Raw genomic sequence first — 25,778 nt, forward strand, 5'->3', positions numbered from 1 at the left:
GATAGAATGCCTACCTTTCCCCAAGCAGGGTATTGAACCACAGGCACTGCCTCTTTCCGGGATGCCCCTATAGAGCAGGCCCAGTGTGCAAGGCAGCTGAGCTGGGGAAATTTTATGGGCTCAGTGGGAGGGGAGAAATATAGAAAAATATTAGTAACTACCTGTGTCTTGTCAGATCACCATGGACTAAAATTAGAATTCAACAACAATGCTCCCCCCAGGAAGCCAACAAACTCATGGAAACTGAACAGTCAACTACTAAATCACCCCTGGGTCAAGGAAGAAATAAAGAAAGAAATTAATCTCTTCCTTGAATTTAATGAAAACAAAGACACAACATACTCAAACCTATGGGACACTATGAAAGCAGTGCTAAGAGGAAAGTTCATAGCACTAAGTGCCCAATTAAAGAAAGCGGAGAAAGCACACATTGGAGACTTAACAGCACTCTTGAAAGATCTAGAAAAAAAAGAAGCTGATTCACCCAGGAGGTCTAGAAGACTGGAAATAATCAAACTGAGGGCTGAAATCAACAAAATAGAAACAGAGAAAACAATCCAAAGAATCAATGAATCAAAAAGCTGGTTCTTGGAGAAAATCAACAAGATTGACAAACCCCTATCCAAGTTAATCAAACGGCAGAGAGAGAACATGCAAATTAATAAGATCAGAAATGAAAAGGGGGACATAACCACAGACACAGAGGAAATTCAGAGAATCATTAGATCTTACTATGAAAGTTTATATGCCACAAAGTTGGAAAATGTAAAAGAAATGGACATTTTTTTAGATAAATACCATATACCAAAGTTGAACCAAGAACAGGTGAACAATCTAAATAGACCTGTTAGTCGCGAAGAGTTAGAAGCTGTTATCAAAAATCTCCCTACCAAAAAAAGCCCAGGACCAGATGGTTTCAATGCAGAATTCTACCAGAACTTCCAGGAAGAGCTAATACCTATACTCCTTAACGTATTCCACAATATAGAAACAGAAGAGTCACTGCCTAACTCCTTTTATGAAGCTACAGTTACCCTAATACCAAAACCACACAAAGACACAACCAAGAAAGAGAATTACAGGCCAATCTCACTCATGAACATCGACGCGAAAATTCTCAATAAAATACTGGCAAACCGAATCCAAGAGCACATTAGAAAAATTATCCATTATGATCAAGTCGGCTTCATTCCAGAGATGCAGGGCTGGTTCAACATACGCAAATCTATCAATGTAATCCATCATATAAATAAACTGAAAGAAAAAAACCATATGATCATCTCACTAGATGCTGAAAAAGCATTTGACAAAATTCAACACCCATTTATGATAAAGGTGTTGGAGAGACTGGGGATACAAGGATCATACCTAAATATAATAAAAGCAATATACACCAAGCCGACAGCTAACATCAAACTGAATGGAGAGAAACTCAAAGCCTTTCCACTAAAATCAGGAACGCGACAAGGCTGTCCACTCTCTCCATACCTCTTCAATATAGTGCTTGAAGTTCTAGCAATAGCAATAAGACAACATAAGGGGATCACGGGGATTCGAATTGGAAAGGATGAAGTTAAACTTTCGTTATTTGCAGACGATATGATAGTGTACATAAGCGACCCCAAAAACTCTTCCAAAGAACTCCTACAGCTGATAAACACCTTTAGTAACGTGGCAGGATACAAGATCAACTCCAAAAAATCAGTGGTCCTCCTATACACAAAGGATAAAGAAGCAGAGAGGGAAATCAGAGAAGCATCACCTTTCATGATAGCCACAAATAGCATAAAATATCTTGGGGTTACTCTAACCAAGGAAGTGAAAGACCTATTTGACAAAAACTTTAAGTCTTTGAAGAAAGAAATTGAGGAGGATACCAGAAAATGGAAAGACCTCCCCTGCTCTTGGATTGGGAGAATCAACATAGTAAAAATGGCAATTCTACCAAAAGCAATCTATAGATTCAATGCAATCCCCATCAAAATCCCATCAAACTTCTTCACAGACCTTGAGAGAACAATAATCAAGTTTATATGGCAAAACAAAAAACCCAGGATAGCCAAAACAATCTTATACAATAAAAGAACTTCTGGAGGCATTACCATCCCTGACTTCAAACTCTATTATAGAGCTACAGTATTGAAAACAGCTTGGTATTGGCATAAGAACAGAGAAGTCGATCTATGGAATCGAATAGAAGACCCAGATATTAACCCACAAACTTATGAACACCTAATTTTCGACAAGGGAGCTAAAGGTATACAATGGAAGAAGGAAAGCATCTTTAACAAATGGTGCTGGCATAACTGGATGTCAACCTGTAAAAAAATGAAAGTAGATCCATATCTATCACCATGCACAAAAATCAAGTCCAAATGGATTAAAGACATCAACATTAATCCGTCCACTTTGAACCTGATAGAAGAGAAAGTGGGAAGTAGTCTACAAGATATAGGCACAGGAGGCCTCTTCCTAAGTAGGACCCCAGCAGCACAGACAATAAGAGAAACAATGAATAAATGGGATCTACTGAAACTGGGAAGCTTCTGTAAAGCAAAGGACACTGTCAGTAGGACAAAAAGGCTGCCTTCTGACTGGGAGAAGATCTTCACCAGCCCCTCATCAGACAAAGGTCTGATCTCCAAAATATACAAAGAACTCAAGAAACTAGGCACTAAAACTCTAATTAACCCAATTAAAAAATGGGGTACTGATCTTAACAGAGAATTCACAACAGATGAACTTCGAATGGCCAGAAGACACTTAAGGTCATGCTCAACCTCCTTAGCGATCAGGGAAATGCAAATCAAAACCACTTTGAGATACCATCTTACACCTGTCAGAATAGCTAAAGTCAAAAACACCAACGATAGCCTATGCTGGAGAGGATGTGGGGTGAGGGGAACACTCATCCATTGTTGGTGGGAATGCAAACTCGTGCAGCCACTGTGGAAATCAGTGTGGCGGTTTCTCAGGAAACTGGGAGTCAACCTCCCTCAGGACCCAGCAATACCACTCTTGGGAATATACCCTAAAGATTCCCTAACATACTACAAAAGCATTTGTTCAACTATGTTCATAGCTGCACTATTTGTAATAGCCAGAACATGGAAACAACCTAGGTGCCCCTCAATAGAAGAATGGTTAAAAAAGGTGTGGAACATATATACATTAGAGTTTTACTCGGCGGTTAAAAACAATGACATCTTGAATTTTGCATGCAAATGGATGGAAATAGAAAACGCTTTACTGAGTGAGGTAAGCCAGACCCAAAAAGAGGAACACGGTATGTATTCACTCATAAGTGGATTCTAACCATAATTAAAGGTCTTTGAGCCTATTATTCGTGATCCTAGAGAAGCTAAATAAGAAGATGAACCTGATGAAGATTATTTAGCTATCCACCAGGAGGTAGGAAATAGACAAGAGTCCCAGGTAACCTCGGGTGCATGGGGGGGTGGGAGGGTCGATGGAGGGGGAGAGGGCTAGAGAGAAGGGAGTAGGGGAGGAACGGGGAAAGCTTGGTGGCCGGGGATGGGGGGGGAGGGAGGTAGGATGAATATGGGATCAGGGAACAATATATTTCAACTAAGGGAGCCATTTTAGGGTTTACAGGAGACTTGATTATATATGGGATCCCAGGTCCAAGGAGAAATCCCCCAGATTGCTCTCTGGACAGAGGAGAGGGTGCCTGAATCGGCCGTGGCCCATGACCATACTGATGTATATTTTGCTTATCACCATAGATCCTTCATCTGGCGAAGGACGGCTATGCAGTCGGAGGCCCACATTGGAGCAACGGATTGAGCCCCCCGAGGTCCGGAGGGGGAGCGGAAGGAGGAGGAACATGAAAGACGAAATCAGTACTGCGAGGGATGCTATCACCCACTGATACAAGGGAACGGATCTGATGAGAATTTACCAGGGCCAGTCGGACTGGGACTGAACGAGGACGTGATCTAGCCAGATTCTCGGAATTTGGCCGGATTCTCTGACTGTGGCTGGCCCGGGGTCTTTCTGAAAAGCCATTGACTATGACACTGGGACCTGTTTCCTCTGCATATGCTGGATTTTGGGGATCCAGTCTGTTTGGACGCTCGCCTTCCTGGACCTGGAGGGAGGGGGAGGGAGCTGGAGCTTCCCACAGGGCAGGAAACCCTGACTGCCCTGGGGGACAGAGGGGAAGGAGGGGGGGAGTGGGGGGAGTGGGAGGGTGTTGGGAGGGGGGGCGGAAATGGAAACTTTTATAATTTAATAAAATTTACTAAAAAAAAAAAACAAACAAACAAACAAAAAAAAGAAATATGAAATTTCATTAGAAATTCTAATAAACTATCTTTAAGATATAATATTTATTCATATTTAATTTATTTCAAGAGAGATACTCATTGATGATTCATTTCAATCACTTAAATTAATGAAATATTTATGTTTTAATTATAAGATGTTATCAAGACAGTAGTAATATTGTAAAATTGATTAACATTATTTTGAATTATACAACAGTATAATTAAAAACATGCTCTTCAGTAACAACCAAGACATTTTAAGTAGGTAAAATCAGAAATGTTTAAAGTCTTAACTTCCATTAGATCAAACTAGGTAAACAAAAAGTAGAAGTTGTCTATTCAAAGAACTGTATTTGAATTCACACAGCTAATTGAATTAATTCCCATGGCAACTACAGCTGCATTAGGCCTATTGTGCATCAAAAGCATGCTTCTTTGTGTGAATCCTTCAGTCTATTTTATATGTTTTCTTAAATGTTACTCATGAAAAATTATGTTTCCATGCTTTTAGTACCTTTTTTCCTGTCCTTTCTCCTTCAATATAGGATCTACCCTATGTTGCGTCAAATTTATACTCTGATTTCTGTGCATGATACAAAGCATTCAATGTTTGTGTGTCTAGATATGATACACTGCTGTCAACATAAAAATCCATTGTTTCAAGGGAAGTGATACCTTAATTGAGGGAACCATTATAGAACTATCAAAACCCAGGCAATAGTGAAATTTGCAGGAATCCACAAGAATGATACCAGCTAACACCCTAAGCAATAGTGGAGAGGGTGTCTGAACTGGCCTTGCCCTGTAGTCAGATTGATTAATACCTCAAATGTCACCATAGAACCTTCATCCAGCAACTGATAGAAAAAGAGGCACAGATCCAAAGAGAAGCACTGAACTGAGGAGGCGTTAGAATAGGAACAAAGAGGTGAAGACAATGATGGGAATACATACTGAAACAGGTTTCCTGAGCTAATGAGAGCTCACCAACTCCAGTCATACAGCCGGGAAGACTGAGGGGCCACTGGCAGTGGCACCAGGATTTATCCCTACTGCTTTTTTTGGGAGGCTATTCTATTTGGATTGATACTATGCTCAGCCTAGATATAGTAAGATGGGCCTTAGACCTTCCTCAAAACAATGTGCTTTATCCTCTCTGTGGACTGGATAAGAGGGTAGGTAAGTGGAGGGAATGGGAGAAGGGGAGGGAGTGGGAACTGGGATTGGTAAGTATAATAAAAAAATAGTTTGCTTTCTTTTAAAAATAAATAAATAAATAAATTGTGTGTGTGTGTGTGTGTGTGTGTGTGTGTGTATTGGGGTGGGAAGGGGAGAGTGTAGAAAATGGGAGGAGAGAAGGAAGTAGAATATGGAATTGATATGTAAAATGAAAATTCATTTTTTATTTTGTTACATTTTTAAAATATTTGTTGTTCCTTTCTTTTTAACTATGTTAACTTTTATCTTCTTTCTAGTCTAATAAAACTTTTTGTTTGTGTGTGTGTGTTTGTGTGTACACATGCACAATTAAAATAGTTTTAATCTTATATTTTAATAAATGATATTACTTTATATTGTATATACTTACATATACATTTATTTATACATATTTTATATATTCCACACAAAATAATTGACAAGGACTTGAGATTAAACCTTAATTTCTTCCATAATATGCAAAATTAATGGTGATTTGCCTATTGTGCATTACTGTGATTCAGTGTAAATATGTATGAACCTATAATGTGTATTGCCTAATTTCATTATGTAAACTCATGAAAGTCATATAGCTTAAAGACATGGTTTTCAGGAGTATTGTATCTTATGATACTCATGAGAACAGTTTATAATGGTATAATGTATGCATCAGATTTGATGGCTATATATATTTTATATATCCACTACTCAAACTACTAAACATACAAAGTAATGAATAAGTTTATTTTATTTAATAATTATGTAATGTGTCGATTTATATATTATATGCTATAATACAACCAAATGATTTTAAAAAGTAAATCAATATCAGTTATCTACATGGGAAAATTCACTATGAAATAATGACTGAACAATATTGATGAAGCAAATAAAGTTCCTTGAATAATAATGGTCTCATACATACAATAGTCAAAAATAACTCAGTCAAAAACATAGGCAGTCAGTAAAGGGTTAATACAATTATACTCTTACGGCAAACAAATCACATGTAATAAATATTACTAATTAATTAATGTTAACCAATAAGCCAGCACCTGAGCCTTCTTCCTTGGGATTTTAACATAGTTTGATTTTAACATAGTTAGATATTAATATCTTGAAAAGATTACCTCAGCTGCATGTGATTGTATGTATGTTTATGATTGTGTGTGTGTGTGTGTGTATGCACATGTGTGTTTTAACATCTCTATTGGATGAATTTTAGCTGTTCATATTTTTCTGTTACTCAGGAAAGCATTTTTTTTTCTATTTTTTACGGAGGTAATGCAAAGAAGACCCATGATTTTAGTGTTCGTGTTTGGAAAGAGGACAGAGATTTATGTCATATAAAAATTCATCTGACCCCTGAACAAAACATCACATTGATAAAAAGAAACAGCAGATGCAGAAACAAGAAGGAACTATTTGGTCATCTTAGGCTCTCACTTCTGTTTTCCTGGGTGATTTTTGTCATGACTTGAATCACTGTGGGTGGGTAACTGCTAGACTGTTGACAGTAATAACTTGCCGCATCTTCAGACTTTAGGCCACTGATCTTGAGAGAATACTGTGTCCCAGATCCACTTCCACTGAACCTAGTTGGGACCCCATCATCCAAGCTGTTTGTACCATAGATCAGGAGTTTGGGAGGATTTCCTGGTTTCTGCTGATACCATGCTAAACTACGATAAATGTTTTCACTGGCCTGGCATGTGATGGTGACACTGTCTCCCAAAGACACAGGAAGGGAGGCTGGAGACTGGGTCATTTGGATGTCGCATCTGGCACCTAAGGTTGGAAATTGAAAACAAATTTCCCACACAATTAATTATGCTAAGAAAACTTTCACAGCGACAATGAAGGACTGACCACACTCAAATGAATAGATTTCCAGTGCTGTCTTCCTTACCTGAAAGCCAGAGCAACAGCAACCCCAGGAGAGGACTGGGGATCATCGTGTCTGTGTGTGATGAGTCTGAGGCTGAGTCCAACACAGGGTGTGACCTGTCTATGAAGAAGTTATCGGTCCAGTGGGCTGTGCTCTGGGCACATGCAAATCAGCAATGGTGGGGCATAGCCACAGGACTGCCCAAGAGAATCATTATAAGTCTGTGGTTGTCTAAGGTCTCAGATAAGAGGGGCAGTATATGTTTATTTATAAGGAAAGAACTCATCTTTGGACAACAAAGAACAGCACTAGTCTATTACTTGAACTTTATTTTGATTCCTGTTTTAAATAATGTAGAATTTGCTTGTTATGTTACCCTTGATGGCAGGGGCTGTCAAACATAGTACTATTCTAGAAAGAGCATAAATCATTACAGGGTCATTTTATAGGTAATTGTAGGTATTAATGAGCCAAGACAGGCACGTATTTTTTCTATTTATATGTGGGATTGTATTTTAATTAAGGCATTTATCTCTCTGCTTTCTTTCTTTGAATCCTTCCTACAACCCCCTTTATTCTTTTACAAATCCATGGTTATTTTTCATTACATATTTTTGTGATTTTTTTGAGACAAGGTTTCTCTGTAGCTTTGGAGACTGTCCTCCACTAGCTCTTGTAGATCAGGCTGGTTGCGAACTCACAGAGATCTGCCTTCTGCTGCCTCCCAAATACTGGGATTAAAGGCATGTTTCACCACCGTCCGGCTACATTATCATTTTATGTTTGTAGATATTGTGGATACATAAACATCCATAAATAGAAACTAAAAAATCCATTTAATTATACTTGTATGTATGTTTTTAGGGATGATCATTTGGCCATGGGAAGTCAATTGGTGGGCTCTTTCCTGGGAAGTAGTACCTCTACTTCTTCCAGAATTACTCTATATCTTTAATTCTTTGTGGAGAAGTAGGGCCTCATGGACTTTCCATATTCAGTTTGGCATGTTCTTGGTGTCTTCGCTGTTCAGTTCACATTGGGTTAATAATGTTGCTGATACCTTACATGTATTTCTTCTGAAGTTATCACGAGGCAAAATCTCACAGAAGACTCTGTGGTCTTATGGATCCCACAATCTCTTCACCATCATTTCCAGAAAAATTTCCTGAGCCTTGGGTATTGGAGTGCTGTGTTGATGTATCCATTGAGCTCCACAACTCGCCATGAAGTTTCTTGCTTATAATGATTCTTACAAAAGTTATGGAATACTTCTTGAAGATGTTATTTGTCAGAAAGACCAGAATCTCTTATATTTAAAACATCTTTTTGGGTAAACAATGTAATTTTACTTATTTATGACCACTCAACTGTACAGAAATTACTTATATCAAGAGTATCCAAGGTCGTGGAGATTCTTCCTTTCCATTTGTGCATATAAATTTTCTTCATAGATTCAGGAATTATATCTAGGATTATGTCAATACTGAATGTTCCTCCGAGTTTCCGATTTTTTAACTGACTCCTCTTAACAAGAGTTACTGTCTTTAAAAAATATAAGTTTCTTTTGGAATTGTCATTCATTGTTCTTGAATGGCAAAGGGTACCTAAACTTGGAAATATTGTGAGCACCAAATCTTTCAGATGATAGGATATGCCTCCTAGTTTAGTTTTATGGCAGAGTGATATCAGCTGTGTGTTAAGAGAAGTATGTAAGAAAACAAAGCTAGAAGCCACACAAGGGAATTTAGAATCATAATATGATTCAGAATATATATATATATATATATATATATATATATATATATATATATAATGAAATAATGAAATATATATATAATGAAATAATGGCCTTAGTGTGAATTTTTATGGGAGATGTTAGGGTTTTACAAGCACAGACAACTATTCTGTAAGTGATAGAAATCAGGCATGGTTAAAATGAGATCCATTCAGTATCAGATAATCATGACAGACACAAGAGATGTGTTAGAAAGAATAGGAATATGGAAATATTAAGAAAATAATTAACCTGAAAATCAATGACAAGCATGACCCTAAATTATGTGGTAATAGTATTTTCTTTGAGGGAGTCACCAAAAAGACTACAAGAGAGATTAAAAAGAATGCATAATGCTTTAATTCTGTCCACTAATACTGGAAGAAGTCATAATATATGATGCTTTGAAATATGATATTTTTTAAAATTTTTTCCACTGAATCACTGTGTATAGGAGCATATCCGGGTATGTAAATGTATGTATGTATGTTTGTACCTCCAAACTCTAAAATTTAAGACTAGATTATATAACATTGTAGTATGAGGGGAGCAGGCCACATCCTGCTCCCAACCAGCTTATACCCAAAATAACCACATAGAAATTGTATTAATTTAATTACTGCCTGGCCCAGTATTTTTAGCCTCTTATTGATGAACTCTCACATCTTGATCTAACCCATTTTTAATAATCTGTTTAGAACCACGAGGTTGAGGTCGTGGCTTTCTAGGACAGATTCTAACCTATGTCCATCTCAGGCCAGAGCTGCATGGTGTCTGCCACATTTTTTTTCTTCCCAGCCTTCTGTTCTGTCTACTCCACCCACCTAAGGGCTGTCCTATCAAAACATCAAGGCAGTCTTTTTATTTAACCAATGAAAGGAACATAAATACAGAAGAATCTTCTATACAATAACATCTCCATCTACTCGTTAGGTAGTAGAATGAAATCCATCTGTCATAATTTGAACATTTGACAGCTTTCTTATTTTAATGCTTATTTGTTAGGCACATTCAATCACACAGTGCATCATATTATAAAAAATGCATTAAGATACTATCTCAATATCCACGAATCTAAGAAGTGATTGAGAACTCTGTTTTCATTGTGTAGATCTTTCCCTAGAGACACATAGAGCCTCTGATGAAGGACTCTTCTGTGTAACATGAGGGCCTGTTTGTTGGGGATTCTGTCCTGCCCAGTTCCCTCAGCCATTTAGTCCCAAGGAAAATTGCACAGAAGTCTCCATAAGTTATAAACTGATTGGCCCATTAGCTCAGGCTTCTTATTAATTCTTATAACTTATATGGCCCATTATTCTGGTCTATGTTAGCCACATGGCTCAGTTCCTTTTTTAGCAGAGCAGGTCATATCTTCCTTCTTTGGTGTCTGGACAGAACTGGTGAAGAATGGGATTCCTCCTTCCCAGAATTCTCCTATTCTTATTGACACACCTCTACTTCCTGTCTGGATGTTCCTCCTATACTTCCTGCCTGGCTACTGGCAAATGAACATTTATTTAAAATATAATGTACAGATTACAAACCACTTCCCACACCACTTCCCCTCTTTTTTTAAACAAAGGAAAATATCCATTGTCTAATTTTGGGAATGTGGGCATACTGTTTCAGGCTAGTACCTGCTGATGGGGCACTGATAATCTTATGGAAACCTAAAGAAAATTAAGGAGTATGATCAAATCCTGACTGGAGTATCCTGTGAGTCTTGATCATCTCAGGCAGCAGTCTTGAACCTGTTCTGGATATAGAACTCAGACATTTGGACCATCTGCTCCTACCAAAGATTTCTCAGGTGGTCTTCCATGATTAAACATTATTTTCTTAACTCAAAATGAATCCACAGCCTCTCATTTCCTGTGGAAACAAAAGCAAATCCTCTTCTCCAAAGTAACATACATTTTGACCTCAATTTTGAAGCCAAGGTATTTTCAAAATACCTATGTTGGATTACTTTAGCAGCACTTATAAATAAATATCTTTTAGCAACTGTTGCTCCTTCCTCAGCAATCAAATAATTCAAAGAAAGCATGGTAACATACAGTATCTGGATTCTCTGTGTATTTTCCATATTTATATGGCTTTTCTTTTACCTCTATTTTTTATTTTTAATTTTAATTTTTGAGACAGGTCCTCTGCATATCTTTGGCCTGGAACTAACTCTGTAGACCAGGCTTCCTTGAACTCAGAGACGTTCCTGTGTCTGCCTCCAAAGTGCTAGGATTAAAGGTGTATGCCACCACACCTTGAACTGTCTGCCTCTGTCTTCAAAGCATTGGGATTAAAGACTTGTGCCACCATGCCTTGAACTCAGAGAGTTATGCCTGCCTCTGTCTACCAAGTGTTGAGATTAAAGGTGTGTACTATCACACCCAAATACCCTCTTTCTCTCTTTTTATTTTAAGGTCTTTAACCTTTAGTTTGCATATACTTTTAACATATTGTAAAACATTTAGAAGTTTACTTCAACTTTGAATTTGTCTTTTACTGTATATCTTTCTTTTTCTGACCACATGAGTCTTGATTTGCTAAGCAATATGCAGAGTATTAAAGCTGTCAGTTTGACGGCTGGATCCAACCCATTCCTTAGCTATCTGAGATTTCAGCCTCATGGCGGAGGTACTGGCTGTAGTCATGTTTATTGCCACAACTATATGGTGTTTCAAGGTCCCTGCCAACAAACCAGTTGCAAAAGTATGCTCACAAGCCCCACTCAAATGCTCTGCAGTCAGACTGCCTGCCTGAAAGAGTCAGAGTTAGCCCTAGCAGGATGGCCTAGAAAGCTAGCATTTTAAAACAGCATAACTTTTTTCCTGCTATGGCAACTTTTATCAATACCATTTAATTGTTTCTTGGAAGGACCTCTTTAAGAGCTGCAAGGTTTTGCAGCTAATGTTCAGTCAAGAAGCCTCTTTTAAATGAGAGTGCTTGCCTCTAGCAAGCAGATCCCCCAGAGAAATTGCTGCTATCAATAAGCCATGCTTCACTCTATTCTTTTCTCTCTAGAATTATTTCCCAAGCTCTTTTGCAACATGTGGATTCATTTGTCCACACGTTGGTGCCATTATGTAACATGAGGACCTGTTTGTTGGGGATTCAGTCCTACCACCATGTCCCTTAGCTGTTTAGCCTCAAAGAAAATCACACAGAGGTTTCCATAAGTTATAAACTGATTGGCCCATTACCTTAGGCTTCTTATTAACTCTTATAACTTACATAGCCCATTATTCTTATCTATGTTAGTCACATGGCTTAGTACATTTTTCAGCAGGGCAGGTCACATATTTCCTTTTTGGTGTCTGAACAGGGCTGGTGAAGAATGGGCTTCCTCCTTCCCAGAATTCTCCTGTTCTCATTGACCCACCTCTACATCCTGTCCTGTCGTCCCTCCTATACTTCCTGCCAATTTAAAATATAATTGACAGAATACAGACCATTGTCCCACACCACTCCTGGGCCAGAAGCTATTCATTCTTCATAATTTGGAAATGCAAATTTGTACAGATGTAACTGCATAATAAAAATCCAGAGACAAAAAGGCAAACTTTACTAATTAAAACATAAATAAAATATCACTATACACAGTAACTTTGCAAATCAATGACTTGCTTTATCAGAAAATCTGCAATCGACCTAATTCAAGACTCAGTGATACAACCCTTGGGCATATGCCCAAAGGATTCCTAATCATACTATATGGACACTTGCTCAACTATGTTCATAGCAAATTTACTTGTAGTAGCCAGAACATGGATACAACCTAGATGTCCCTCAACTGAATAATGGGTAAATAAAATATTTTACATTTCACAATGTAGTATTATTTAAATATTAAAAAAATGACATCAGGAAATTTAAAGACAAATGATTGGAATTAGGAAAAATCTTCTTACATAATATAATACAGAGCCAGGAAGACAAACATGATATGTAGTTACTCATAGGCGGATATTAGTTGAAAAGTAAAGGGTAACCATGTTACAATTCACAGCCCCAGAGTGGCTAGGTAAGAAGAAAACCCCATGGGGTGGGGTGAACACAGGCATCTCCATAGGAATGAGAAATAGAAGGGAACTCCTGGATGGATTGGGGGTAGGTGGAGATGAAAATTTTAGCAATTGCATTGGCTTCATCAATGAAGAAGAGATAACTGTAAACAGGGGGCCTTAGGGGGTCAGATAGAAACATAATTCATGGGAAATTCCCAGGAATCTACAATTATGATCCCAGCTAAAACTCCTCGCAATAATGGATTGGTACCCTGAACTGGTCGTCTCTTGCTATGACAATTGTCAACAGAGAACCTTCACCCAGTAAATTATGGAAAAATATGCAGAGACCCACTTTAGGCTGAACTCAAGGAAAACCACTGAAGAAAAAGAAACGATTTTAAGAGCCAGAGGGGTCAAGAACTTCACAATAAAACCCACAGAAACAACTAAAATAGTTCACAGGAACTCACAGAGCCTGAACCCACAACCAAGGAGCCTATATGGGACCAACCAAGGCATCTAGATATATGTGACAGTTGTGTAGTTTGTCTATTTGTGGGAACTTATTCATCATGTTAGATTGTCTTTACCAGACTAAATACAAGAGGTTATGCTTAGTTTTACTGCAACTTGTTACTTGTTACCATGCTCTGCTGATACACATGAGAGGTAAGCACCTTTCTGAGCAGAAAGATAGGAGGAGTTCATTGGGGAGAGGAGCAATGGGGAGTTTGGGGAAAGAAATGGGAGTAGAGAAGGGAGGTGAAACTGGTCTGAAAGTAAAATAAATAAATAAAATTTAAATATATGTAAATAATATAATTAAGAAAAATGAAAAATACAAATTCATTCACATCTTTGTGAGTTCGAGGCCAGCCTAGTCTACAAGAGCTAGTTCCAGGAAAGGCACCAAAGCTACAGGGAAACCCTGTCTCGAAAAAAAAAAAAAAAGAAAAAGAAAAAAAAATCATACTAATTTAAAAGTCTCAGGTTTTTCACAAATGAATATACAGAAAGGCATTTAGGTGAATACAGAGGCTTATATTCAATGAACAATTTATGTTTTGCATTCAAAGTACAATGAATGTTTAGTGTAAAATTTCAAATAATGAATTAAGTGAATATAGTAACACAAGGTAGAAAAAAGCATTCGTGCCGTATTTTTATGATGAAGATCAACAGTATATGCACAAATTTCAAAAGTTCTTTTTGATAATTTTTCTTTACTGAACACATCAAGCAAATCCTGAACAGTTTGTTTTCACTCTGGATTAATGGTCCTTTTTAATTTCTAGAATCTCATATTACATGCATTCTTCTCTAGATGAATATATTATTAGAACACTTTTGAAAAAATGTAAAAAAGCTATACTTTGTTATGGAATGATTGTAATAGAGGTCTATATTTCTAGGACATAGAGAAACTGTGGCCATAACATAATGATAAATACATGAATGGGGAAATATAAATGATTATCACTCTTCTTGGTACTAAACAAGCATCAATTATAAGAGGATATTCAGAAGTGGAAAAATATTTCTTTCTAATAAATTATTTTCCATTGATTAAGGTATAAAAAGGGTACACATTTATTCTGTCAATTCTTGATCAACTTACAAATACTTTTTACAATTAACTGCTTCTTGTTTACACTATTTTATAAAGAAACTCTTACTAAGTACACAAGATTTCTTTCTTGTTTGCTTATTATTCACTTCATTGATTATCAAGTGGTAGTTCAAATTGCTTATCCAAAGGGTTTCACTTACAATTTATGTCACATACTTTCTTATTTACATTATTGGTTTTGGTTCTTCTGATTGTAATGAAATAAATTTGCTGAAAAACATCAGATGACAAATATAGCATGTATTTTATAAACATAAGGAAAATTTTAGTTTCTTTCATAGAATCTGCAGCTGTCTTAGTCGCAAGTTCTTGTTCCCAGTAAATGTTTCAGGTATGGATTTTGTTTTATGAAAGGATACTTAAGTCCAATATTTGGTTATCCTCATCATTTTGTAGCCACTACTGTAACAATGGGTCTGTCTAATAGGACTCATCATTGTTTAGTGGTTCAGAGGAAAAATAGAAAGTAATATGTCATTTAACTTTTCCTATATTGTTGAGATTTTCTTTGTGTCCTAATGTGTCTAATTTATAGGGAAGTTTTATGGACTTCTGAGCATGTATACTCATTAGTGTTAAGGTGGAATGTTCAGTAGACTGTCCTTGTGTCAGTTTTGTTTAATTTCATTTGTTTATTTGGAAATTGCATTCTGGTAATAAGAACACTGCTTATTACAAAGTCAAGAGAAGCAATGTCCTGTAGTTCTATGTCATAGTTATTGCTAATGTTCATCAATATTAAAAATATTAAACATAAGCTACTCACTGTGTACAAACTGATCCCAATCCAATGTAGTATATCCAGAATACATCTGAAAAAATTTCCACAAGAAAAATTATCATTGTATAAACTAACCAAAACAATTAACATAGGTGACATTTCTATAATATTAATAGATATCAAACTATAAAATTAATAATAATAAAATACAAGGTAAAAACTTATTTCTCTGAAAGAAAATCATAATTAATAATCTTAAAATTCAATACTTCAGTGAATCTTCAAAAATATAATGGAAACCAAGATAAAAATAATATGCTACAGAGTTAAAATGTGCTGCCTTCTTTTGAGAAAAGTAACACATTTGACAATTGGGCTACTGTAAACAATGAGGTTTTTTCTGAGTTTCTCACTGTATGTGGAAGATGAGTAACTTATATGAAGTAATAAACTTCAAGAACCTCTGTTTCCTCCCTGCTGACTTTCAATGTGAAGCATATCTCTGACTCTCACTGATATAGACAGGAACCCTAAATTCCTGATTCAAAGCCTCATAGACAAGGAACCATGGTGACTTGCTTGGCTTCTGTACGTATCAATTAAAAATGGTGTTGCCATAATTGTCTAACTAGAGTTTCTAACTAGACCTGCATGAGATAAGGGCTGTCTCTTCATGAGAAATCATCAAGGAAAAGGAAGTCTGGGTCATCACAATCATCACTATTTGAAGTTGAGATAATAAGAGAGTAGGAAATCTTGGGGAAAATTCATGAGAAAATATTTAAGACTACCTTCATGTTATTTATTTCAACTGAAATCCTTTCATATTTTTGATGAAATATTTGTCTATATATCAGAAAAACTCTTGGCACAAAATGTGAGAACATGATTCTGAAGGGATCCTTAAGGTAATATAGACCAGCCCATCTATTTATGTCTGGGCCAAAATCTTCCCAGTTTCAGAGACACTATCCCATCTGACATCCTACTTTCACAGATCTGAATCTCACAAGTCCATTCTGGTAGTCAATACCTGCCATTTGTGGGCAGAAAAGTGTGAGACCACAGCAACCTATAGCTTACCCTCTCTCTGCATTCTCCTTCTCCATTTTCTTTCTGTCTTTACCAGCAATTCAGAATATTAGCAGCTTCATGAGCCAAATACATAACTTTATTTTGAGAAGATAATATTTGGAGACTGAGAAGTATTGGAAGCTTACTGCTTAAGACTCTTTGTAGCCAATGAATAAAACAAGCCATAGAGGCAATATTAAAACACTAGTGAAAAGAAGAGGAGTGATACTGTGGGTTCCCTGGCAAGTTGGTGTCAGAGATGCATGCTTCTTGGGTACACCATCCTGGCCAGGAAGACATTATGTTTTTCAATTAAAATGAATGAAATGATGTTCTGCACCTACAAGCTTGAATTTTCTTGTGCTAGCATGAAGCACTCATAATTTCATTTGGCCCTACAAAGAACAGTGACCCTGCATTATGACATAAAAAAGCCACTAGAAATGTTGGGCATGAAAGAGCTCCATCTGCATTCTGTGTGATAACATGAACATTTGTGTGATCAACAATGCAATCTTTTCATTCAGTTCATGTCATTATGATCAGAAGCTAAAGAAGAAAACACCTCTCTTAGAAGGAAACATTTGTGACTAATGTAAACACAGTGAGAATGAAGCCCTTCCCTTCTTCCTTACCAAGGTCAGAGTGAAAGAAAAAAAAATTGGCAAAGATGTTCTAATGAACAGGAGGGACCTTCTGGTGCTAATCTGGACAAGGTGATTTAAGATGATACACTAATCTGAACAGAGAATTGGAACCCAGAGGCTTAAATAACACAAATTCATTTTCTTAGTATATAGGAACCTTAACAGTCCAGATTGAAGTACTAACAGATTTTCATGATATATGTGTAAATCAGACCCTAATAGTAGTTACCTATTCCATGCCTGATTCTCATAGAATCTTTCCTAATACCTGGCATCAGTGAGACAGAGATTGTTGTGAACTCTTTTGTTCACATCACTAATAATGTGGAGTTAGTTGACACCTGTAGTATTCATCATGAACATCAATCCTTCTTAAATAGGTTTTCCAAATAAACTCACATTGATGGTAAGAATTCAGAATATAAATGAGAAGACATAATTTAGTGTATACACACACTCACACACACACACACACACACACACACAGAGAGAGAGAGAGAGAGAGAGAGAGAGAGAGAGAGAGAGAGAGAGAGATACTTAGTAATCCAGAGAAGCCAGAGGAAAGAAAGGTTTAAAATCAAACTACTTTTTCCAACAGTAAAGCACAAAATAAAGAATGAGATTTTGTAAAATCTTAGTCACTTAAATATCCTTCTATGTGGCTCTGGTTAAGCTGCAGACCCTATTCAGTCTCATGAAACTAATTGGGAAGCAGTTGCCAATGCCGCATTGATGTAGGATTTCCCTCTGTGTGCTGTGATTACCATTAATGAGTAAAGAAAGTGTTTTGGGCCTATAGCAGAACTATAGGGGAACAGAGCTAGGTGGGGAAAACTAAACTGAATAATGGGAGAAAGGTGATAAGTCAGAGAGAAGTCATATAGCCCTGCAGGAAACAGACTTTAGGTGGTAAGCCACAGCCATGTGGTAATACACAGATTAATGGAGATGGGTTATATTAATATGTAAGAGTGAACTAATACAAACAAGAGATCTTATATTTTTGGAGTACTATGTAGCAGAAAAAAATAACGACATCTTGAATTTTGCAGGCAAATGGATAGAGCTAGAAAACATCATTTTGTGTGAAGTAACCCAGACACAGAAAGAAAATTATCACATGTACTCACTCATAAGTGATTTTTAAACATAAATTAAAGAAAACCAGTTCACAAATCACAATCCCAGTAATTCTAGAGAAAAATAAGGACACTAAGAGAGACTCACATAGATCTAATTTACATGGGAAGTAGAAAAAGACAAGATCTCCTGAGTAAACTCTGAGCATGGTGACCTTGAGAGAGAATTGAAGGGGTGGGGGAAGGAAAGGAGGGAAGCAGAGAAAAATGTAGAGCTCAATAAAAGACAATTTAAAACAAAAGAGGCTAGAGTTAATGGGCCAAGCAATGTTTTAAATGATATAGCTTCTGTGTAATTATTTCGAGGATGAGCAGCAAGGAACTAACAAGCCTCCTCCTCCAGCACCACTTAGTTTTCTCAGGTACCTAACATGGATATTCCTCTTCTAGTATGGTTTGTCCGCCATCTTCAGGTCTTTCTCTGTCATTGCCAAATTATAATATAATTACAATATTTCTCCCTTCCCTTCCTTTCCTCTAAACTCTCCTGTATAACTCCTTATTCTTTATTAAAGCCATCACCATTATTCTTCTATTGTTATAAAAATATATGTGTATATACATGTGCATATATACTAATATTAACATATATTCCTAAATACATAAGCATAACCTGCATCCTCTTTATCATATTGCTTTTGTGGATCGTTTTGGAATGATCATTTGATATTGCCTAACTAATTGCAGTATTCATCCTTGGGAAGAGAATCTCTCCCACAGTGAATATTTCTTAGCTGTTCATGGTTCTTACCCTACATAAAGGACAAACTTCTTTGAAACAGAGGGAGACCTTAACAGAAAACTAAAACTAGTTAAAATTCAAAGTTGTAAAACAGAGACTCAAAGTGTTACTCTCCAACACCCAACATCTCAGAGGTCATTGCACTAGAGAGAGTATAATGATTGCAAAACCAAAGGATAGGAAGTTTATTGTGAGGTTTCTTCTTCTCGGAGTGTTAGAAGTTACACCGTGTGTGCTCATCAATCTGACTGTTAATTAGGGGACAAAACTGAAAAACAACAATAGACATGTTAATTTGAATTGTCAAAGCCCCCAAAGCCTCAAACCTATACTGCTCTTTGTTTTAGAGAACATTTCTTATGAACCACAGATCATACTTCAGGAGGGGTTTTTTATGACTCAGTGATATCTGGATTGTGTCTATTGGGGAAGCCTCATTCCTCCCAATAGAAAACTTTGCAGTAGCCAACTCTGTGAACAACAGTAGCTGAACAACTTAAATGATCATTTGATATCACCCAGTCTTTTACAAAACCACCTGGTGATTTTGTGCTCTAAAACTAATAATGATCAAAGTAACATTTTAAACTATCACTGCTTTATATACTCTTCTTCATTAAAATGCCATTAATCACAAGGTGTGCATGATCATTGAGTGATTGAAATACAGCAAAGGCAAGGAAAGTTTGATATTTACAATGTAATCAAAATTCCTAATGTTAAGTGTGGAAAAACACTGATTTTACAACATTATTTAGTAGTTTCATGTGTTTCATTGAGACAACTAGATTGGTAATTGTTCCACAGGGTTTCCTTCATAATCACTTTTATGATTTTTTTAAAAAATGCTCCAAGATGAGAATTTGTTGGATTTGCTGTTTTCTTTGGTCAGAGTGTTTAATTTCTCTATGGTGTCCTCAGAGTCTGAGATTCTTTCTTCTATCTCTTGTATTCTGTTGGTTATGCTTATTTCTGAAGTCTCTGTTCATTTACCTAGATTTTCCATAGCCAGTCAGACCTTGGTTTGTGATTTCTTCATTGACTCCATTTCAGTTTTCAAATCTTGAACTGTTTCTATTACCTGTTTGATTGTTTTTTCTTGGTTTCCCAGAATTTCATTTACGGATTTACTCATTTCTTCAAACTTTTTGGTATATTTCTCTTCCATTTCTTTACTCATTTCCTCAATCTTTTTGTTATACTTATCTTCCATTTCTTTACAGCAGAGTTTCACCTCTTGTTTAAGTTCCTCTATTATTTTCATAAAGATCCACTTAGAGTTGATTTCTTCTATTTCTTCTGGAGTAGGGTGTTCAATTCTTCTAGTTTCAAGCTCCCTGGGTTCTGGAGATGTCATGTTGCCTTTCAGGTTGTTGGAGGAATTCTTGCATTGGCGCCTGCCCATCTCCTCCACTCTGGATGAAACTCCTCAGCACTTTCTGGATAGAACTCTTCAACACTCTCTGGTTAGGACTTCTCAGCACTCTCTGGATAGAGCTCCTCAGCACTCTCTGGGAAGAGCTCCTCAGCAGTGCAACAGGGCTAGCTGGTCTAGCTGGTCTTCCCAGGACCCAGGAGACAAAGGGCCAGCAGCAGTGGGGGCAGGGAGGGGTCCCATGGAACACTGAAGACCCTGCCGCAAAAGCTGAGGGGGGAGGGGCTGTGCTCTATTCCCGGACAGGCAGGCCGCCCAGGCGAGCACCCACTCACCTCTCTGGAAAGAGCGAGAATTGGGGATGGCTTGGGGGAATGGAAGAGGGGAGGGAGGAAGGATGGTTATGGGAGCAGGGAAGTTTATATCGCAACTAAGAGAGCCATTCTAGGGTTTGCAAGACACTTGATTCTGAAGGGGTTCCCAGTAAAAATTAAATAAAAAATAAATAAAAAATAAATAAATAAATAAATAAATAAATAAATAAAAAGAAAAATAAAAAAAATAAAAAGAAAACGCTTTTCTGAGTCAGGTAAGCTAGACCCAAAAAGAGGAATAAGCTATGTATTCACTCAAAAGTGGATTCTAGCCATAATTAAAGGCCTTTGAGCCTATTATTCGTGATCCTAGAGAAGCTAAATAAGAAGGTGAAGCTGAAGAAAATGCAGATAGTTTTCCTCCTGGAGATTGGAAATAGACAAGAGTTCCAGGTAACCACGGGTGCATGGGGGGGTGGGAGGGTAGTTGGAAGGGGAGAAGGTTAGAGAGAAGGGAGCAGGGGAGGAATGGGAAATGCTCGGGGGACTGGGAGGGGGGCGGGAGGAAGGATAGATATGGGTTCTGGGAAGAATATATCTCAATTTTGGAAGTCAGTTTAGGGTTTACTAGAGACTTGACTGTAAATGGGATCCCAGGTCCAAGGAGAGATCCCCAGATTGTTCTCTGGACAGAGGAGAGGGTGCCTGAACTGGCCTTGGCCCACAACCATACTGATGAATATTTTGCTTATCACCATAGATCCTTCATCTGGCAATGGATGGAGATAGAGACGGGGACCCATGTTGGAACACTGGACTTAACTCCCTAGGTCCAAGCGAGAAGCAGAAGGAAGAAGAACGTGAGCAGGGAGGGCAAGATCAGAGGGAACCTTCATCCGGTGATGGATGGCAATGCAGACGGAGACCCACATTGGAGCACCAGACTGAGCCCCCCAAGGTCCAAAGGAGGAGCAGAAGGAGGAAGAACATGAAAAAGGAAATCAGAACCGCAAGGGGAGCGATCACCCACTGATACAAGGGGACTGATCTAATGAGAGTTCACCAAGGTCAGTTGACTGAGACTGAAGGAGCACTTGATCCAACCAGATTCTCTGGAGGAGGCAGGATTCCCTGAATGTGGCTGACCCAAAGTCTTTCTAAAAAGCCATTGACAATGATTCTGGGACTTGTTTCCTCTGCATATTCTGGATTTTTGGGGATCCAGTCTGTTTGGATACTCACCTTCCTGGACCTGGAGGGAGTGGGGAGGAACTTGAACTACCCACAGGGCAGGAAACCCGGACTGCTCTTAGGGATGGAGAGGGAAGAGGAGAGGGAGTCAGGGGAGTGGGAGGGTGTTGGGAGGAGGGGCGAAAATGGAAACTTTTATATTTTAATAAACTTTTAAAAAAATGCTCCAAGATACCCAGCGGCAGGAGGCAGTAGAAATGCTATAGGTCGCAAATGGTGGTAGTGGACCATGTGGCGGCAGACAGTGGGCCCTGATAATAACCAGTCCCAGGCAGAAATGGCTCCTGGTCCCCAAGCAGTGGCTAGTCCCAGTCAGGAAGACACATGGTGGGAGGGCAGGAGACAGAGACATGGATAGACAGGACATGCAGATTGAGGTTGAATATTTATTCAGTGGGTTATGGAGGGTGAAGGGAGAAGGGGGAGAGAGAAAGAGAGAGAGAGAGAGAGAGAGAGAGAGAGATAGAGAGAGAGAGAGAGAGGAGGAAAAAGAGACAGAGATGGGGGAAAGCAGAGAAGTGGGGAGAGAGGCAGAAGCAAAGCTGCCTCTCCGAGAGGAAGATGGAAAAGAAAGTGAGCTCAGGCTGGAAGCTGAAGATCAGCCTGCCTCAGCAGATGGTGGAGTGAGTGGGCATGGCTTGTCTCTTAAAGAGACAGAACAACCATTACATTCCCATCTCTTTTTTTATAATAAAAAAGCGGGCGGTTAGGCACCACAGGTCAAAGGAATTGGGGTGGTAGATTCTCAAGACTGCTTCCTGCTTATTTGTGGGTGTCATCTTTGGGGGGAACCTGAGAAGGCTGGGTGCTGATCACATCCTGGCATAACTGGTCTTTTTGCTCTTGTCTGGTGGTTGTGGCATGGAAATGTCTGATGTCTCTTATTCTGCTTAAGGTATTGACAGAACAAAGAACAAAGTTAATTTAAGGGAAAAAAAATTAGGACCATGGAATTGTGGGGGATGTATCTGACCTGTTTAAGGTGGGTTCTTTAATTTAGCTCCTGGAACTCACAAGAACTCCTTGGGTTTATAAAAACAGAAGTTTTAGACACATACATTGTATAATAACTGTCACATAATTTTATGAATAGTATTTTTTCTTTGGTGAGGTAACCTGGCAAAACCACTCAGCTATCAAACTGTCAGAGATCTTTGAGAAGGATAAGATTTTATTTGAGTTACGGGAGGGAATTGGAGTGGCTTGTCTCTTAAAGAGACAGAAAAAAACATTACAATCACAGCTCTAATAATCAGTAGAGGCAACTTCAGGTCCCATTACTTTAAGACCTGAAGTGAATGGGACACTGCTATATTTTGTGAACACATGGTAAGATTTAATTGCATATGATTTGTTCTAATTGCAACATTACAAGAGAGCTTTTCTTTCAGTGACTCTTTCTCTTACATTAGCCTCTTATGTAATGGGAAGTCTTGCAGCAAGAATGATATCTCAGTTTTTACCATGTTAAAGGTCTTTTTTTGTTTTCAGGAAGGAGGGCCTCCAAGCTGAATTTCACTTAGGAATTTTGCATTGTATTAAGATAATCTTCATAAAAGCCCTTAGCTTTATCTGCATTCCATTATTTTTAATGTTTTATGTTTTCATTTTTTTCTGCATTACAATATTTTACAGCTTCTTTTTTGATTTCTTCATCTTCCCCATTTAATAATAAGTGTACCTTTCTGTCATATTTATGAGGTATTTTAGCCCGCTTTCTGCTTTGACTTGTAATTACATATCTTTTCACCAAAGATGAAAATATGAAAACCTCAGGTAATAAATTACTAGGTATTCAATTTGAAGACAAGAGTTTGATCCCAAGGATTCATTTACAAACTTGCATGGCACAGTGGCAAGATATTGTAACACTCGTCATTGGAGAGCAGATGCAGGACCATACATGTGGATCACTAGCCAATATTTCTTACTTAGACAGTAAGCTCCATGAAAGTGAAAGTCTCTGTATCAAAAAGAAGACAAAACTAAAATAAGGTAAATATCCTCTGAGCATCATCACTCAAGGCTGACATGTGACCTCCACATTTGCAGGCACAGTCACATATGTATACACCCAATATTCATAAAATCCTTCCCCACTATGTCCACATAAAAAGAAGATAATTTGCATGTTTTCAGTCTTTTAAACTTCTTATGACACTGTTTTTTGTGAATTATGTGGAGAACCAAAGAGGCCAAACTTCATAGAGTTTGGGACTTATTTTTAGTTCACACAAGTTATTGTGTTTCTTACTCAAACAAAGGTCCCACCTGCTTGTGAAACAGAGTTCTACTCTCTCAAGCCTATTGTCAACAGATCTGGCTTGTTGCCAGACCTTCTGCTACTGAAATAGGGAAGTAGCTGTTTCCTACCTAAATCAAAAGTCTAAGGATCCAACTAAGTTCTAGTTCCCTTTATGGAAATAACTTGGGATTCCACCAAGGGACTGGTTTGTCTTCAGAATATTTGATCTATGGTGTGAGTCAAGGACGTGAGCAATGACGGTAACATGAGACTTTCAATTTGTTTGTTAAAGAAGTCTTTTGTTTTACTCCTACCTTTTGAGGTCAGAGGTGTGTTAACTAGTTGAAGGCAGTTGCCAATACTCACTGAGAAATTCCCTGCAAATACTATCCTATACATCTCTGCATTTATTATTTTCTTTCACATCTTCATATTCTTTACTATATTTCTAAATTCTCACACCTCCACTATGAAAAAAGGTATTTTTGTGTGAGAGAGGCTGGTGCCTGACAGAGTTATACATACTGTAACTTAGAGAATATCTCATGTGCTCTTGAGAAAAATGTGCTCTTTGATTTTAAAGGTGGAGTGTTTTATAACATTCATATAAAATAGAACTGGATTTCTTGAGGTAGGTGTTAAAACTAAATGGTGCACACTGATAAAGATCTATTGATACCCCACCTCCCATTACTTTTGTATTGTTCAATACTGTCCTATTTTCACTTCTAAGAAAAATAATGAAATTTACTAATATTATTATATTGCTGCATATGTCTCTGCTTAGTTATCCCAATGTTTATTCCTCACATTTCAGAGAGCTGAGATTTGTTTCAAAGATCTTCTCAACTATTTGTTATTACTGGAGAATATTTTTATATTAGAAGCAGTGAAATGTTGTTGAATTGGGTGTTTTAACCAGTTGTTGATATACCCTCCTTTCTTTTCCTCTTTTCTTTTTAGCAGGGTCTAATATTCAAGTTGAACTCAAATTTACACTTCCAAAATGCTTCTCTCCTGCTCTTCCTCAGGTTATTGCTGCTTCTGTAATCATCTCAATGGGCTGAACTTTGGATACCTACCCTTAGAGACTGCTTTTCCTTCACTTGACTGTCACATGAGTTGCAGTAAAAAAAAATCTTGTTTCCTGTCAAAGTTAGTTTGTCTCAAACATTTTCAAACACCTTATTGTTTTCTCCCCTGTGATTCGGGTCATGATTTCTGCTGTATACTGGGAATCCAAAAGATTTAATCATGAGTTTCTTGTATATCTTGCTTGCGTATTTTATTAAAAAAGGAAATGATTGCACTTAGAACTAGTGTTTCATCTATTGTTTTTTACTCACACAGGTGTTGGCATTGTTTACATAACCTTAATATCTCTGAACCACTCTTCTTTTTATCAGTTGCATAATCTGTATTGAATTTTCTTCATTCTCGGTGGTAAATATTGTCAGGATATCTCTTCTAAATTATTGGAATTAG

At 37.6% G+C, this 25,778-nt stretch overlaps 1 pseudogene; it reads right to left on the reverse strand.

Annotated features, from left to right (window-relative positions):
• Positions 1 to 6,915: 6,915 nt before the first annotated feature.
• Positions 6,916 to 7,441, reverse strand: LOC148121778 (immunoglobulin kappa variable 1D-13 pseudogene; annotated as a pseudogene).
• Between the last annotated feature and the right edge of the window lie 18,337 nt (positions 7,442 to 25,778).

This window comes from Myodes glareolus, chromosome 6, assembly GCF_982192425.1.
Source record: "Myodes glareolus chromosome 6, mMyoGla1.1, whole genome shotgun sequence".
Classification (NCBI taxonomy): domain Eukaryota; kingdom Metazoa; phylum Chordata; class Mammalia; order Rodentia; family Cricetidae; genus Myodes; species Myodes glareolus.